Here is an 18,082-nt window from a genome sequence, read left to right on the forward strand (position 1 = left end):
TTTTTCTTTTTTTTAAGATGGAGTCTCACTGTCACCCAGGCTGGAGTGCAGTGGCGTGACCTCGGTTCACTGCAACCTCCGCCTCCTAGGATCAAGCGATTCTTGTGTCTCAGCCTCCCGAGTAGGGTATTATAGGTGTGGGCCACCACACCCGGCTAAGTTTTATATGTTTAGTAGAGACAGGGTTTCACCATGTTGGCCAGGCTGGTTTCCAACTCCTAACCTCAGGTGATCTGCCGGCCTCGGCCTCCCAAAGTGTTGGGATTACAGGCATGAGCCACTGCGCCCAGCCAAAAATCATTTTTATACACTATATTATCAAATGAATCTATACTGCAAACTTACAATAATAAGATTTATTAATGTTTTTATATATGTGTGTGTGTGTGTGTATATATATTTAAATCACCATCATATAGCCAAAAAGCTGAAAACACAACAAACAAAACAAACCTCCCATCTGGTCTCATAGACCAACAATAAAATAATAAAGAAAAACCACTTTGAATGTTATTACTCAATTTAAGGTGTTCAACAAAAACACATCAATTTACATTTAAAATAATGCTAAAATACCACGGTTTTTCTTCTGTATTTTTAAATAAAATATACCCTATATATGTATTATTGTGTTCTGAGCTACAATATAAGGATTTTAAAAATTATATATTAAATGAGAACTACTTGCTATAAAATTAGAAGTAGCTCTTTACTGCATCTCAGAAAGAATTTTAGTATTAACGTTTTAGGAAATATAATTTCACTGAATAATTCCTGGAAAAAAATGTGTTTTAGATATATGAATATTTATGAACATATAAATTCTACATGCTAGAGTTATTAGCAAAAGATGATTCTTGGCATGGTTTGGTCTGTCAGAAATCCCAAAGTATATCAACTCAAATTTCTACAAAAAGAATATATTGCAAATGCCTATAGTTATAAAATTATAACATCATACAGAATTTTCCCTTTCATCTCCTCAATATTGTTGTTGTCAACAAACTCTTTTAAAAAATGTTTCTAAACAATCTTGTTCAAATGAGAAGATCCTATTAGAGATATGATTTAATTGTTGATTGTCAATAAAGTTTTGAGAGTTTTTTTAGAATTCTAAAGGTTTGTTGTAAGAATGCACATTTTTGTTTTTACTTTCAAAACTTGTTTGAGGAAACACCACTGTTATAGAGAGCTATTGATCACATATTTGGGTCTACAAAAATTGAATAAACATTATTTTCTATTGGATAATGTAAATATTTAAAACATTCTATTATTTTGCTAAATTATTAAAAAGTGAAATTCTTGCCTTTCTTCCCAATAGGTGTTGTACACCAAATTTAATTTGTAATGCAAAATGTCTATAACGGGAAATAAACTAAGAGAAAATACTGAAAAATAAGTAAGTAAATGCTAAATCAAGATGCACTCTAAGCTGCAAATAAACTTTGGACATAGTAATCAACCATTATTAACTCCAGGATTTCTAATTCAATAGGTTCCATTCATTTTAAATTTATTCCAGCTATCTCAAGACTCTGAAATGTGTAGAAAGAGTAGAGATTTCAAATAAGCAACTACGAGATTTTATAATTCTATCACAAATGCTTGGCATAACCTACCACTTAGGTAAATATCAAAAGTAACCTTATGGACTTTCATTTAACCAATGATTAAAGATATCTCATAAGCATAAAAGCATAAAATAAGTGCATATGTAGGTATACATGAGGGTGAGAGAGACAGCATGTGTAAACTAGACCAGTTTTGCTCTGACGACAGACTAAGCAATTAAAATCATAATCTTTTTTATAATAACCAGAAAATCTGTAAAAATCTGCAAAAATATATCTCTTATGATCCAATATAGAAGTATGAGGAATGTCAGAGATGTCATATAAGATTTGTAATGCATTTCTCATAGGGTTCTCTGTCAATTCAAAAAGAGACAGCTGAAAGAGGAAGACTCAGAGAAAAGTTTCAAGAGATGAATAGCCTCGTCTGAATAGGGAGATCCAAATTGGGGCTCATAGCCTGCCAAAATGTATGTTGATAGATTGGTAACCTTTCTACGCAGGCTTTTAGGTTGGGTAGCTACAAGTGATACTACAGCTTCAGTGTCAACCAAAATCAGACATGTCAATATAGAAGGTAAATCCAGCTTTGATTTATTTTAATCTCTACAGTTGGATTATGGTGATCCAGTTTATGAAAATGAAAATTTTCTATTGATGGAGATAACACAATTTGATGCCTCTATTTATTCATAAAAGTTGACATTTAGTAAAAAAAAAAAAAAAAGCATATACATATGAAAACAAGATAAGATTATGCAAACATAAGAGAAATAATGGAGAATAGAAATAGACCCACAGATAATCCAAATAATGAAGCCATTAAATATCGATTTTAAAATGTTATGTTTAATCAGGTCTGCTGCAGTGGCTCACCCCTGTAATCCCAGCACTTTGGGAGGCCCAGGTGGGCAGATCACTTGAGGCCAGGAGTTCTAGAGCAGCCTGGCCAACATGGTGAAACCCTGTCTCTACTAAAAACACAAAAATTATCTGGTCATAGTGATGCACACCTGTAGTCCCAGCTACTCGGGAGGCTGAGGCACAGAATTGCTTGAACCCAGGAGGCAAAGGTTGCAGTGGGCCAAGATTCTGCCACTGCCTCCAGCCTGGGGGACAGAGAGAGACTCTGTCTCAAAAAAAAAAAAAAAAAAAAAAAAAAAAGGTTACATTTAATCAGTTCAGAAATATGAAAAACAGAATTATAATCTTGGCCACAGAATGGAAACTAAATCAATTGGAAAGTGGAACTAAAAAATACAATAACTGAAATTAAGGGCTGAATGTATGGATTTACAGCTGAATGAAAGAATTAGGTGGTAAATAAGTGGAAGGACATAATGAGAATGAAGTACAAAGAGACAGACAAAAATGTGGTAAAAAAGTATGAAAACAACAGAAAGTCATTGAGGAGATGCACTGCAGTCTTCCCAGAAACAATTGTAGTACCAGACGGAGAGGAAAGAAAGTGAAACAAGGACTATTTGAAAAGATATCTTATACTTTTCCAGAACTGATATAAGAAATCAAGCAACATAAAATTTTATGACTATTTTGAGGCTAAAAACTACTATCCTGAAATTTACAATCAATAACTGCTTTCTAGATACTTCGATTAGATCCTTTCATAATACAAATGTAAAGGGAAGACCCAACCATTGCTTACGAGGTGATATGTGTGGCTTTGGAATTGGACCACAAAGTAGGCAATATTTGCCATAGTCTTCCTCTATATATCTATTTGACATGTGAATTAATTTGTTCAATATTCTTCTTTGACAAAAGAATTTGTGGTCCTTCCTCTTAATTTTTACTTTCAAAATTATTAAAATCAGTCTTATAAATTAAGTAACTGATTACAGCTATACAACTGTCAAGCATAATGAGAAGTCTAATCAAATCCGTAATACAAGGAACAGAGGAAATACTTGGTTCCCTCATTAGGTTGTTTCTTTAATTGCTAGAATAAACTTAGCATCTTACAACAATACAAATTTATAATTTCAGGTTTGTGGGTCCCCAATCTGCCACAGATTAACTGGGTCCTCTGTTCAGGGTCTCATTAGAATTAAATCAAACTATCAACCTGCTACAATCTCATCTGAGATTAGAGGAAAATCCACTTCCAAGCTAAATCATGTTATTGATAGAATTTTTCATAAAACCCAAGACTCTCCAAATTTAGTTGTCATTTTTCTGCAGCATGGTATGTGAGCTAAGCTTTCATCTGAGTTATTACACATCAGATCCAATAGACAATATACTGATATCACTTGTCTTATTCTATCAAAGTAAACATTGCATTTGCACAGAATCTGAACATAAGAATATTTTATTACAGTGACTAACAGAAATCTCTGTTTTAATAGAATCAGAAGTGACACTTGGTATGTGTTGGTGGCAATCAATTACAGTACTTTTCAGAAATGTGTTTTTGTAGTTTGGAGAAAAAAAAATTTTAATGACATGCAAGAAAAAGATTCCACCAATTTTCTAATTACTTAAATTGCAATCTTTGAAGCTAGATTTCAAACAGCGTAATCATCAGATGTTTTATGCATGGCTATTGAATGTTATGAGATACACTGCTGTAGCTAATGATAAAAGTTAAACATATTTTATAGCAAAGTCAGTGCACATTAAGACATATAAAACCACACAGTATTTTATGTATGTGTGTTGTAAAACACCTCCATAAATTATCACAATAGATTTTGAGAAACTGAAAGACTCCTGCAGAGTCTATTGCTGAAAGTAGAAATATCTGAATTTTGTAAAACAAACCACCAAAAAGAAAAAAAGAAGTAAAATAATGAGCAAGAATAACTTAAGGTACAAAAAAGGTCAGAAATTACCTGCTTGCTAATGCTTTTGTCACTGGTAGCCTTGACAAAGCCAAGAATTATCTCAAGATTAAAAAAAAAAAAAAGTCTCAGGTCAAGGCTGAAACAGAAATGTTAAGAGATATGATAACATACTCAAAAGGATACATTAATGTCAGGAAAATCTGAAAGATAAATGTGAAATATTCAGAAATTAATTATGTCAAAACTTCTAACTACCCAAAAATTTCCTCAAGAGAATAAGATAGAATCCAATTTTTAAATAATGTCAAACCATTTGAGGAAACATAGTTTTGTGATTTTTGAAAATTAAGAGCCTTGGGGTGTTACATATTCCTAAATCTTAATTGTGTGTTGAATTTATATTAGGTTGATTACAAATAGAAATTTTATTTGTCATAATTACAAAAAAAAAGACTTTTTTTAGCTCTATTTCCATTAAGGCCTTTAAAAATTGCCAGTACTTTTGAAATGGCAGTTACTAAATGGTCCTGTAATCTAATCAAAGTCAATATAAGTTATTGTTTTAAATTGTTAACTTTAGAGAATCTTTTCTACTTCATACATAAGTTAGCATAGGGATAATATTAACTTATTAATTGCCTCAATTATCTGAGGAAGAGAGACCAAGCAATGCCAGAACGCTGTGTTAAAATAATAAGGTATTTATAAACACATGCAAGAGATTGAAATTTTCTTGGTATGTTTCAAAGAACATTCTGGCATGTACGATATCCTAGCTAGAAGAACACAAATATTTTTTAAAGTCTTCACAGCATCCTGATTTTTGAGTGTGTATTTGAAATGACAACAGCCTAAAAATACACTTCAGTAAAAGACCCTAGATTTTTAAATGTTTCTACTGATGATTCATGGTTAATTTAGACTATACGATGATTTAAAGTTGTTCATACAATGGTAAGATATATCAACAACCTACATTGTATCCTTGATTATACACTTCCTGACTTTCTTGTTCATTTTTTTTTTTTTTTTTTTGAGATGCAGTCTCGCTCGGTGGCCCAGGCTGGAGTGCAGTGGTGCCATCTTGGCCCACTGCAACCTCCGCCTCCCGGGTTCAAGCCATTCTTCTGCCTCAACCTCCCAAGTAGCTGGGATTACAGGTGTGCACCACCATGCCCAACTAATTTTTGTATTTTTAGTAGAGACAGGGTTTCACCATGTTTGCCAGGCTGGTCTTGAACTCCTGACCTCAGGTGATCTGCACGCCTCGGCCTCCCAAAGTGCTGGGATTACAGGCATAAGCTACCATGCCTGGCCGTTCATCTTTCTTTATAAAATAAAAATTTTACTTACAATGCACTTCTACCTCAATTTGGATGAGGAGAAAAATTATCATCTTATAATTACACTTACAGTAATGAGGTCTCAAAGGGTCTGGTGAATATTACATCACCACACTCACATCGTTGAACCACTCTTCAAAGTTAGGGCCCTATAATACAATATTTGCTCATATTTTCTTGAATTATCTTACAATGGAAATATGGAATTACATATCATTCCTGTATTATAGTTTATGTAAAATTTTGATAAATTAGAATTTAGAGTGACTACCTGCAAATGATCACTGACAAAAAGTCATAAAAAGAAGTCGCTTTAAAAAACAGCAATATGAATAATATATGAATGACTCTCACTTTACAGGTTTAAAGAGTCAAATATTGTGGCATAAAACCAGATTCCATTTTACATCTAGAATCAAGTGGTTTTATAATGTAATAATGTTTCACTCTGGACTTTCTTTTTTAAAAATGGGTGGTTATTGAAAGAATGAATTATGTCCTACATCAGCAGTAACAGTGGATATGATAACAGTTAGGTCCCCATTGCAAACACAGTGTGGCAATATTTAAGCATCTAATTGCATTTAAGGCTCTCATTGATGAAACACAGGCTCTTTAGGCAGGAATGTTCAGACCATTTTTTATTAAGTATTTGCTGTATGTTGGGAATATGTCAGGCATTTTTTCTAAGCATTTGGAGTAAACAATACAAGATTTCTATCCTGTTGGAACTTACAGGACAGGGTGGGAGGCAAAAATAAATACTAGAAAAAAATACGTATCTACTATCATATGGCAGTAAATGCTATGGAAGAAAAGACCAAGAACAAATACAAACAAACAGGAAATTCCGTTTTCAGCACATGCTTCACATAATTGATTTTTCTTAAAGAAGATGATGATTAGAAGTAATGTGAAGTAAGAGGAATGTATTGTATGTTAAAATGCTTTCATATCCAATCTTAATATTATGATTATCATTATTGAAAAGTAAGTGTTCAGTGACAGTTGGGAAAGTATGTGAGATTTTATTTGAAAGATAAATAGAAATTTTTAGGCAGAATGAGAAGAAAGGAGGACATTTTTGTTGAGCTAAAGCAAAAACTAACAGTGTAAATTATATTCAAGGAATTATGAGTAGATAGATTCTATATATATACAAAATGGGAGCTAAGACTGTAATGGTGTGCTAGATTAATAGATTAAGTGAATTTGGGAACAAAAGAACAAATACATAGAACAACTAAAATTCAGTAGGTGTAAATATAAAATTATTTACTGAAAACTTACAAATATAACCCATTTATTATTCACTAAACATTCATTGAATGCCTAACATATGTCAAAATCTGGGTATATAACATGGACTAGGTATATATCCTCTCAGATTCATGGTACACACATAACTTAGACATATGTGACCCTATTTTACAAGGAAAAGTGTCTTATATATACACTGGACTAACTAGAAAAAAAATCTCAGGACTGTAAGTGGATAAGCATGGATTTGGATGTCAGCAGGTGAATGCCAGTCTCTACCTGCAACCAAAATTGTTATATATTGTCTCCAAGTGTGGCCTCTTTATCAAAAATTGATAACGTCCCTGTGTAAAAATGAATATTTCCTCCTCTTTATTTATTTTTCTCCTCTGAGATCTTGTCATTTAGTGAACCCATCTAACTTGCATGCATCATTTTCATATTTTTCTAATTGTGGAAGCCTTTTGCTGGCTACAGTGGATCACAGATTGTTTTCTCTGCTTTCCTCAGTGATAATTTATTTTTATAAAAAACACATTTATCTTACTTCAATAATAAAAGACTCCTCCTTGCTGATGCCTCTCATTCTTGAATTCTTTAATATCCAACTATTTTCATTACACATTTCAGTCTGGACTGAATAGTAAGTATCTTGTTGTTTATGTTCTGTTGGAAATGTATCGTTCCACTTTAAACATTCCTTCCTTGGTGGTATCTTCTGGTCTAACACTTTAAGATGTCCCTCTGTTTGCTGAAGTCAGAATTAAAAATATTGTTCTTGTGGGTTCCTGCAGCTGATACCTTTATTTATGTGTTGGTCACGTACGTCTAAATATGGTAAGCAGAATGGTACTTTCATTCTGATCAATTTTCTTGAATGATGTTTCCAAATATTTACTCATCATTTGTAGCTAACTCAAACAAAACTAATATAAAACATCAGCACTGATTTTGGCATAATAAGTAATTATTTGCCATTGAGTAATAAAAACAAATGGTTTATAAACAGCAGAAGGACTTTATACATAACCTTTCTTTAAATAGTAAAATAGTATCAGCTGTCAAAATTCAAGTAATGCATACTGAAAATAGAAGTAACCAAAGAAGCCGGGCGCGGTGGCTCACGCTTGTAATCCCAGCACTCTGGGAGGCCGAGGCGGGCGGATCACGAGGTCAGGAACTTGAGACCACGGTGAAACCCCGTCTCTACTAAAAATACAAAAAATTGGCCGGGCTCAGTGGCGGGTGCCTGTAGTCCCAGCTACACGGAGAGGCTGAGGCAAGAGAATGGCGTGAACCCTGGAGGCGGAGCTTGCAGTGAGTCAAGATTGCGCCACTGCACTCCAGCCTGGGCGACAGAGCGAGACTCCGTCTCAAAAAAAAAAAAAAAAAAGAAGTAACCAAAGGAATCATAATTGTGTCTCAAGCTTGTTATAATTTACTGGTTTAAATTGAATAGCAGATATTTAAAATTTAAGAAAATGTATTTTATTTATTCCCCCCAAAGTCAAACTTACTGCATAGGCCTGGAACAAAATATCTTACCATTCAATAAGTTAGAATAGTATGTGATAATTTCAAAGTGTTGTTAAATTGAGGAGGTAGTATTATTCACTTTGAACATGATGATTCTCTTCATTTAATATTAGCTTTACTTTAACTCCATTCTGGTACATGATAAGATAAAAATACATCTATAACTTGAAATCTCACATAATGAAAATATTACTTTCAGAAACAAGCGCTATTTAGATGTAAAACATGTTTAGTAGGGAGGAAAGGCCTCTTTGAAAGCCACTCTCAGTTTATATTATTGAATTGAAGAATTTCCAGATGAAGGGCAAGAGCACAGCCTTAAAACTCCAAAAATGTCAATTTCCATAACAGCAAATAATTTGCCTTTTCAAGTCACAAGACTGCAAATAATCATGTTACACATCAAAAAAGAAAATTGAGGCTGTTTTTAATGATGCATCCTTGTGTGAAAAAAAGGTAATAACTCTGCATTACCCGAGTGATTAATTGAGGTACGAATTTAGATTGCATGTCATATGAGTGTACAGTTTCTTTGGGGAATGGTGGCATTCAGATAGGGGCTCTTATTTATAAGAATGCTGTAATTGTTCAAAAATCAGTGTTAGGACTGACACAAATATGCTATAAATTATGTTAAAACTGTAAAGTAAATCAATCTATTTCATAAAATTTATGTCAGTTTATATTGCTTTACCACGGTCTGTTACAAAGGGACACTGGTCTATCAAGTTGAAAGTTCACCCTCACAAAATCCATTAAATTCAGTCCAGGTGCTTGAGCCAAGGGCTTAATATTTTTTGTTGTTAGGTATTAATATACCATAAAGATAATATTAGACCCCTAAAGTTTAAGTACCATGAGATTTCCTAAATAAAGAGGAAATAAATCAGCATAGTAAAAATATAAGACAAGAGTAAAATTTCAACCATCAGAAATTATCTTTAAAATGTTTGAAATCCTTTTAAGAATAGTTGTGGTATCATTTCCCCAATAAGATTTCTTATCAAATTAAGTTATGTGCTCCTTCTATGTGTTTGCATAATACATGTATTCCTACTATCCTAACATTTAATCATACCGTATTGTAACTATGTGTTTAGTATTTGCCTTTTCCATTATACTATAAAAATCTTGTGTGCTGTGCCATATTTTTTTAAGTCGAGATCACACTTAAGACCTCAACTTAAACTGTCCTTCTTCAGGGTCACGTGCCCTGACCTCCTTAATTAGGATACATTAACCTGTTACAATCACTCTAAGAACAGTCTATATGTTTTTGTTTGTTTGAGCACATATGCTAATTTCAATTGAGTATTAAATTTTTTGTTTGTTTTTTTACTGTCTGTTATCTCATGTTCCCTGAGATCAAAGATTATACCAGGCTTATGTTCTTCACTGCTGTATTCTCAGTATCTAGCCCAGCGCCTGGCAGCCAGTGCTCAACAAATGTTTATGTCATCAGTCGTTATACACTCAATACATGCTTAGTAAATGTATCAAGGGCTTTCTAAAGTTTTTTGCATGAAAGCCTTTATTGCAGTAACATCATTTGTAGCACTATAAATTATATATAACATGCTTTTATATATAATTTATAAGCAATATAAATTTATAAACTGTATAATTCATATATTCATAAATTATATATATAAATATATATGCATATATGTTCAACAAATCACAAGTCAGTAAGAAAAAGGCAAAGAACCCAATTAAAAATGAGCAAAGTATCTAAAGAGACGTTTCATCAAAAAGATACTAAAAAATGGCCAATAACTATACGAAAACTTGCTCTCAAGAAAAGGCCAATTAACATCTGTAAGGAGAGAACAACTGACTAAAACAAAATAGAACTGTTAAAGATAAAATTATTTCCTATACTAAATATTTATGTAAGTGTAAAGAAATTGGAATGTTCATACATTACTACTGAGAGTGTAAAATTATGCTACAATTTTGAACAACTGTTTAGAAGTTTCTAATTAAACATATGCCTATTTTATGATCCAGTGATTCCTCATTTTCTGTATATATTCACAGTAAATGAGTGCATAAACCAATATAAATATCTGTAAGAGAATGTTCACGGAGGCATTATGTAGATAGTAAAAAACTGGAAACAAACTAAATACTTATTACCAGGAAAACTGATTAACAAACTGTCATATAGTCACACAATGAACTATCACACAACAACTTGAAATAATTCCTGCTACACACAGAAATCAATAGATTTCGAAAATATTGTATCAAGTAAAATACTACAAACATGCAAACAAAACTAAATATATATAATCCTATTTATACAAAGTTCAAAAACAAGCAAAACAAATTCATGCTTTAGAAATTTAAATAATGGCTTCCTCTGTGATGGGAAGGGGTTTTACAAACTTGGAATGTGCATAAGGAACATAAGTATCGAAGCTATTCTATCTCTTGCTCTAGATGATGGTTACCCTGATGTATATACATGTAAAACATATTTTATTCATACAGTTACATTAGCTTAACTAACACAAGTTAATACATGTATCTTGTTCTTCCAAAAGAAAAATTAAAAGGGAGAAAATTTGATGAAGGGTGAGACGTTAATATTTTTCCTTTCAGATAATAAAACTTGTGTTAATAGCTGAGTTATTGCTATAAGAAATAAGAAACAAATCAGCGGAACACAAGACAGAGTAGAGAAGCAGCCCTCATACATAAATACTTTACATATGAAAGAGATGGTACTTTAGGTCAATGAATAAAAAATGGAATTTACATCCAATAGAACCTGCACCTGCACTATCGCTTCTCCATTTCAGAAAGGAAGGAAAGAAGAATGGAAGGAAGGAAGGAAGGAAGGAAAGAAGGAAAGAAGGAAAGAAGGAAGGAAGGAAGGAAGGAAGGAAGGAAGGAAGGAAGGAAGGAAGGAAGGAAGGAAGGTCTCCACCTCAGATACTACACAGAAATTATTGTCAATTGGATTATAAACTTAACGTAAAAAAACTTCAAAGCTTTAGAATAAAACATGGAGGATTATCTTCTTCATAATAAAATATATTATTTATATAGTGTTTACTCAATCAAGCATTGTGCACTACTTGGCACTTCCAAAGTTTATATTGATTTACTTTTTCGATCTTCTCAATAATCTACTTTATGAGGAAGATACTAATATTATCCTCATTTTACAAGTGAAGAAGTAGGTCACAGAGGAGGTGTTTACTTTCCATTGCCGAATAACCACCAATTTATCGGCTTAAAACGACATCAGTTTATTATCTGTTTCTGTGGGTCGGGAAGGCAGAACACTTTAGATGAGTTTTCTGTGTAGGGACTCACGAGGCTGAAAATCAATGTGTTGTCTGGCTGTGTCTTCATCTGGAGTATCAAATAGGAAAGAACTACCCCAGGACCCTTCAAGTTGTTGGAAGAATCAATTTCCTCACGCCTGTGGAACTGAAATCCCCATTGCCTTGCTAGCAATTGAACCACTTTCAGGGTTTCCCTCCCTGATCCCCTTCATAGGCCGTCTCCTACTTTAAATCATCTAACTTAAGGACCCCTCCATAGGCCTAAGCGTCCCCACACTTCCCTTCTCTATAATTTCAGGAAGGACTCAATCTATTTTAAGGACTCACCTGTTTAGATCAGCCCTATTCAAGTAATCTTTCTTTTGATGAACAGGATGAGTGAGGACTCAAGCCAGTTTGACTGGCTTAGAATTCTCAGTCACTGCATCATTATGTGCATAATGAATTATTATTTATGTAAAACACAAAACATGCAAACTAAAATGGAAAATAGTGATAAATTCCACTATTGTAAAATTTTATAAGACTGCTTCTCAAAAGATGTATTAGTATCAAAAGTATAATTACACTATTATTAGTGTCAAAAGTATAATTACAATATGGAAATTACATCTGCAACAAATTGGAAAGAGATTGGACTGATCGGAGAGAGAAAGTAGGGAGAAAATAAAAATATATTCATGTACATATATGTATGTCTAACCATATAAGTATATAATAAACTAATAAGAAAAAAACAGAAAAATTACAAAAATTGTGAACCAGTATTTCACAAAATATAAATCAAGGCAAATAAACTTATGAAAAGATTCCTAATATAATGTATAAACAGAAAATGCAAAATAAAATTCTAAGAGAGAGAATTCTACATTTATCAGATTGAAAAAAAAGGAAAGTTCACTACTGCTAAAAAATATTTGTCAAATTTCTGGAACAATGGGAACATTCATTCACTGATGGTGAGACTATAACGGGAATGATTCTAAAGATTCGCCAGAAAGTATGGTGCCTGATTGAGGTGGATACTAGACTTTATCAGGGTTAGGGGATTCCTTTCAATGACTTTTTTTTAATTTTAAATTAATGTTGTTGAATTTTACTGATGAATTTTTTAGATCTATTAATATGTGTATATATTTCCTATGTGGCACAAATTCTATGAATTTGATCCGTTAATTTAGGGCATCCATATATATTCTAATGTTTTATTCCATCCTGGTATCTATTTAGTCCTAAAGAGATTTTCCTACACTGTTTTTTTCATTATTATTCTGCTGAAATACCTTTAAGGTTTTTGCATGTTTGTCGACAGATGAGATTGACCTGTAGTTATCTCATTTTTCTAGTAAGACTTGTGCATAACAAAATTATCTTATCTTTTAAAATAAATTAGAGTGTTCCCATTTGGAATACAGTTGGAAGTAAACTGTGTTTTAAAATTTATGTTTTATTTTAACTAGGCCTGTGAAGAGTTTTGGACTACTCCTTTGCTAGGAGTCAATGGACAAACATGGGGATATTTATCATATAATTTGAATTGTTTAAACTATTGCTTTATCCACACATTCTGCTTCTTGCTATATGTTGATCAATATTTGATTATTGTCACAGAATATCTCCCTGATAGTGTACAAGTGTTCTCTTTATATCCTCACCAATATGTGTTATCTTTAATTTTTTTTGATAATTGCTAATCTAACACGTACGAGATGACACTTCATTGTGATTTCAATCTGCATTTCTATTAGATTAGATATTAGATATTAGAGATGCTAAACGTAATATATACCAAAATTACTTTTGCACCAACCTAATATCTGCTGGCCTTTGTATGTCTTCTTATAAGAAATGTCCAGTCAGGGACTTTGCCCATTTTTTAAGAGGGTTGTTTTCTTATTATTGAGTAGTCTGAGTTCCTTATATATTTTGAATTTTACTTATTTGATTTGTGATTTGCAATTTTTTTTCCAATCTGTGTGTTATATTTTACTTTGTTAATGGTTTCCTTTGCTTAGAGCAACTGTTTTGTTTGATTCAATCCCATTTGTCTATTTTTGTTCTTGTTGCCTGTGCTTTTGGGGTTATACCCAAGAAATCACTGCCCAGACATGTGTCAGGAGTTTTCTCTCATGTTTCTTCTAGTAGTTTTACATTATTAAGTCTTCCATCTAAGTTTTTAATCCATTTTGATTTGAATCTTAAGGGGTTCTCAGCACCATTTACTGAAAAGAAATGTCTTTTCCCCATTGTGTGTTCTTGGCACCTTTGTCAGAAGTCAATTGACTGTAGGTGTGCAGATTTATTTTGCAGCTCTCTATTCTAATCCATTGGTTGATGTGCCTTTTTTATGACAGTACCACACTGTTAGGGTTACTATAGCTTTGTAATGTATTTTAAAATCTGTGTGATGTATAATGCCTACAACTTTGTTCTTTTTGGTTAAGGTAACTTTAGCTATTTAGGGTCTTTATAGTTCCATACACATTTTGAGTTTTTTTTTCTATTGCTGTTAACAAAGACTTGGGAATTTTGATAAACACTACATTGAATCTACAAATCACTTTATATAGTATGGAAATTTTAACAATAGTAATTCTTTCAATCCATGACTATAGGATTTCTTTCCATTTAGTTGTGTCTTCTTCAATTTCCTTCTCAATATTTTGTAGTTTTAAGTATACACATCTCTCACGTCCTTGGTTGAATTTATTCCTAAGTAATTTTTTGATACTAATGTAAATGGGATTATTTTCTTAATTTCTTTTTCAGATAGTTCACTGTTAACGTATAGAAACACTACTAATTTTGTCAGTTTATTTTGCCTCCTGAAACTTTACTTAAATTCTTTATCAATTTTAACAGCTTTTTTGTGGAGTCTTCAAGATTTTGTATATAATATGTCATCAGCAAACAGAGACAGGTTCATTTTTTCTTTACGATTGGATGCTTTTATTTTTTTTTTTTCTTGACTATTTACTCTTGCTAGGAACTCCAGTACTATGTCAATAGAAGTGGTGAGAGTGGGCACCCTTGTCTTGCTCCTGATTTTAGAAAAAAAAAAAAAAAAAAAGACTCATTTTGTCACTGATGAGTATCATTTTAGCTATGGGCTTGTAATATCTGGCCTTGATGGTGTTGAGAAACATTCCTTCTGTACCTAATTTGCTGAGAGTGTTTATTATGGAAAGATGTTGAATTTTGTTGAAAGCTTTTTATTGCATCTATTGAGGAGATCATACGGTTTTATCCTTATTCTGTTAATATGATGAATCACATTTATTAATTTGCATATGTGTATCCAGCCTTGCATCCCAGAGATAAATCTCAATCAAGGTGAATAATCCTCTTAATCCCAAAATTAAGTTTAAAATTTACATCTTCACCTTTTTTTGTGAAAAAAAAATCTATTTTAAAATTATATTAAGGAACAAGTTATTTTAACTGATCAACTAATAATATAGCCAAAGAAAGGTAAACCATATTCTGACTGAGAATATATTTTTTCATTTAAAAAATATGTACTAAAGCCTGGTGTTACAGCCAGGAATGGCAATGCGTGATAATCATATGGTTCCTGAAATAATAGCAAAACTTCACTTACCACGACCACAATTACCACAGGACATAAATTCTTAAGTAATTGGGAATAAAATAATGCATATATCAATTTTAGATAACTAATTTTTAAGTAAATAAATATTTACATATAAAACAAAATTTGGTCCATAATCATTATTATTCTTAATGGATTTACTCTCATAAGGAAAATACAAGTTGTTCACCACTAAGTGAAGATGATCTTGAGTATTTTCTTTAACTTAGAAATGTAATCCAAAACTCCCTTTTTATGAATGGCTATCTTTGATGCATCGTATGTCTCTGGTGAAGATTCTATCCTTTCTTTCTCAGCTCTAATATCTAGGAGTTTCTCATATAAAAAAATCACTTACCATTAAGTATGTATAAATTAGCTCAGTGCAATTTCTAACACTTCTGTGATCCTAATCTCCAAATAATATTCTACACACAAATTGAATATATATTGAATATATATATTCTACACACAGATTGAATTCTATATATATATATATATATATATATATATATATATATATATATATATAATTGTCTCAGTAATGGCATTTGTGACATTTTCAATAAAAAATTACTTTTGTAATGACTCAAACATAGGTATTAAAATTGTCATAAATTATAATTTTGTTGACTTTGAAAATAAAAATATTTTCCAATTTATATGTGAGACCATATATGCAAGGAGAATAATAAATAAACCAATGTTGCTAGTAGATGTTACATTTTTAGGAATGATGACTACATCAACCAACAATGAAAACATCTCAAAAAATGTTTAGCGTGTACAATGAACTAACAAAAGCCAGTCAATTGTTTAATATTTATTCAAGTTGTATGAAGATTATTCAATCTAACATATGAAAAAGGAATTTATGTTAAATGAATCCCTTCAAATTTGTCATTACTCCACTATATATTTAACTATAGTAAGTAAAATAAGAAATATGAGTATAAGAAGTTTAAAAAACTTCAAAATACTAAATTCCTTTTTATCTTAAAAATATAAAATAGTTCTCAACTTACTTATTCTGTGTTGGAAGATGAGGATGAGTTCTACTGCAAAGCCTAAGAGAATAAAATGTCATAGCAGAGTGAGATGTAGGACATAAATAAATGTAAAGTTGTGTCACAGAACTCACACGTGATATCCATTCAGAAGAAATAGAGCTAAATAGAAAGAAGAAAGAGGTAACAATAAAGTGAAACAAACAAAAGTTGTATTCTTGAATATCAGAGGCAATAAATGGAAACACATTCTCCTAGTAGCTATAAATGTAAACAGTAAAAAAAGAGCGAATTTTTAAAAAAATAGCATAAACTTGTGACAGAAATCTCAATCCCCTTTTTAGAGCACATAGAAGAGAAAATTTGAAAACTAAATTGCATAATAGAACAGAGGGAGAATATAACACATAGAACATACGAAATAGATAAAAAACTTCAGTGACAATTTTTGTTTAATAAATATATGAGCAATATTTTAAAAAATAGGATATTATTAAGGGTACAAAATTATACCTGAGTAAAAAAAATGTACTGCCTTTGGGCTGGGCGGGTGGCTCACGCCTATAATCCCAGCACTTTGGGAGGCCGAGGCGAGAGGATCACGAGGTCAGGAGATCGAGACTATCCTGGCTAACACAGTGAAACCCCGTCTCTACTAAAAATACAAAAAAATTAGCCGGGCGTGGTGGCGGGCGCCCGTAGTCCCAGCTACTCGGGAGGCTGAGGCAGGAGAATGGCGTGAACCCGGGAGGCGGAGCTTGCAGTGAGCCGAGATCGTGCCACTGCACTCCAGCCTGGGCGACAGAGCGAGACTCCATCTCAAAAAAAAAAAAAGTACTTTATTTGGAAACATTTAGCAATGTTCATGCATTTCCAAAGGATACACACACCTGTTTCAGTTTAAGATCATCAACAATTATTTATATTTATTTAAAATATACATTAAAATACTTATTTATATTCATCTAGTCATATATACATTTTAATGCTATACTATGTGTATGTGTGTTTATGTGTGTATATATGTATTGTCTGTATATGTGTGTGACATTCAACGACTGAGTATTAGTTCAACCTCCAGGTAAGAGCAATAAGAAAATTAATTATGGTTTTGTGTGCGTATCTTCCACTTCATCTGGGGAAAATATTTTGCTTTAATTAGTATACTCGTTAACCTAGAACTAGAGTCATATTTAAATTTCTCAGAAATATTGTATACGTTCCTGAGTATGGTTTCTGGGGCCAGATTCTCTGAGTGGAAACCTAGCTCTACTCCTTACTGATTGCTTAATTGGTTGCATATGGCTTAAATACTATATGCTCTAATTTCCTCATTTATAAAACAAAGATTATGAATAGTACATTTCTTGATTTTCAATAGGAACTTGATGCAAAACTCATTTTTTTGATACTTGTATAATGCAAATAAATGTAACAAAAAGTCAAAAATATACAAAAGTATATTTTGGGGAATATGTACATTATTCTAGTTACTTTATGGAACTAGGTGATAGTCAACCTATGCACTCTGCAATTTTAATGTGTCACAGTTAAGTGAGGTTAATAAAAGCAATCTGAAAGGAGATTAAGAAAAGAGAGCTAAGAGTGAATCAAATAGGAAAAAAATGCAACAAAAATACACATACTAAAGGCACAGGGAAGAC

The 18,082-nt window shown here is 32.2% G+C and overlaps 1 long non-coding RNA gene across 1 annotated transcript in view; it reads right to left on the minus strand.

Annotated features, from left to right (window-relative positions):
- LOC134731930 (uncharacterized) overlaps positions 1-18,082 on the minus strand; it is a 35,644-nt gene that overhangs the window by 5,725 nt on the left and 11,837 nt on the right. Inside the window, exons 2-3 of the long non-coding RNA XR_010114657.1 lie at positions 16,437-16,478; positions 4,565-4,581 (exon numbers count right to left, since the gene is read on the minus strand). This is a non-coding gene — a long non-coding RNA (uncharacterized lncRNA). The remainder of the gene's footprint in view (positions 1-4,564; positions 4,582-16,436; positions 16,479-18,082) is intronic.

Source organism: Symphalangus syndactylus, chromosome 19 (genome assembly GCF_028878055.3).
Source record: "Symphalangus syndactylus isolate Jambi chromosome 19, NHGRI_mSymSyn1-v2.1_pri, whole genome shotgun sequence".
Taxonomy (NCBI): domain Eukaryota; kingdom Metazoa; phylum Chordata; class Mammalia; order Primates; family Hylobatidae; genus Symphalangus; species Symphalangus syndactylus.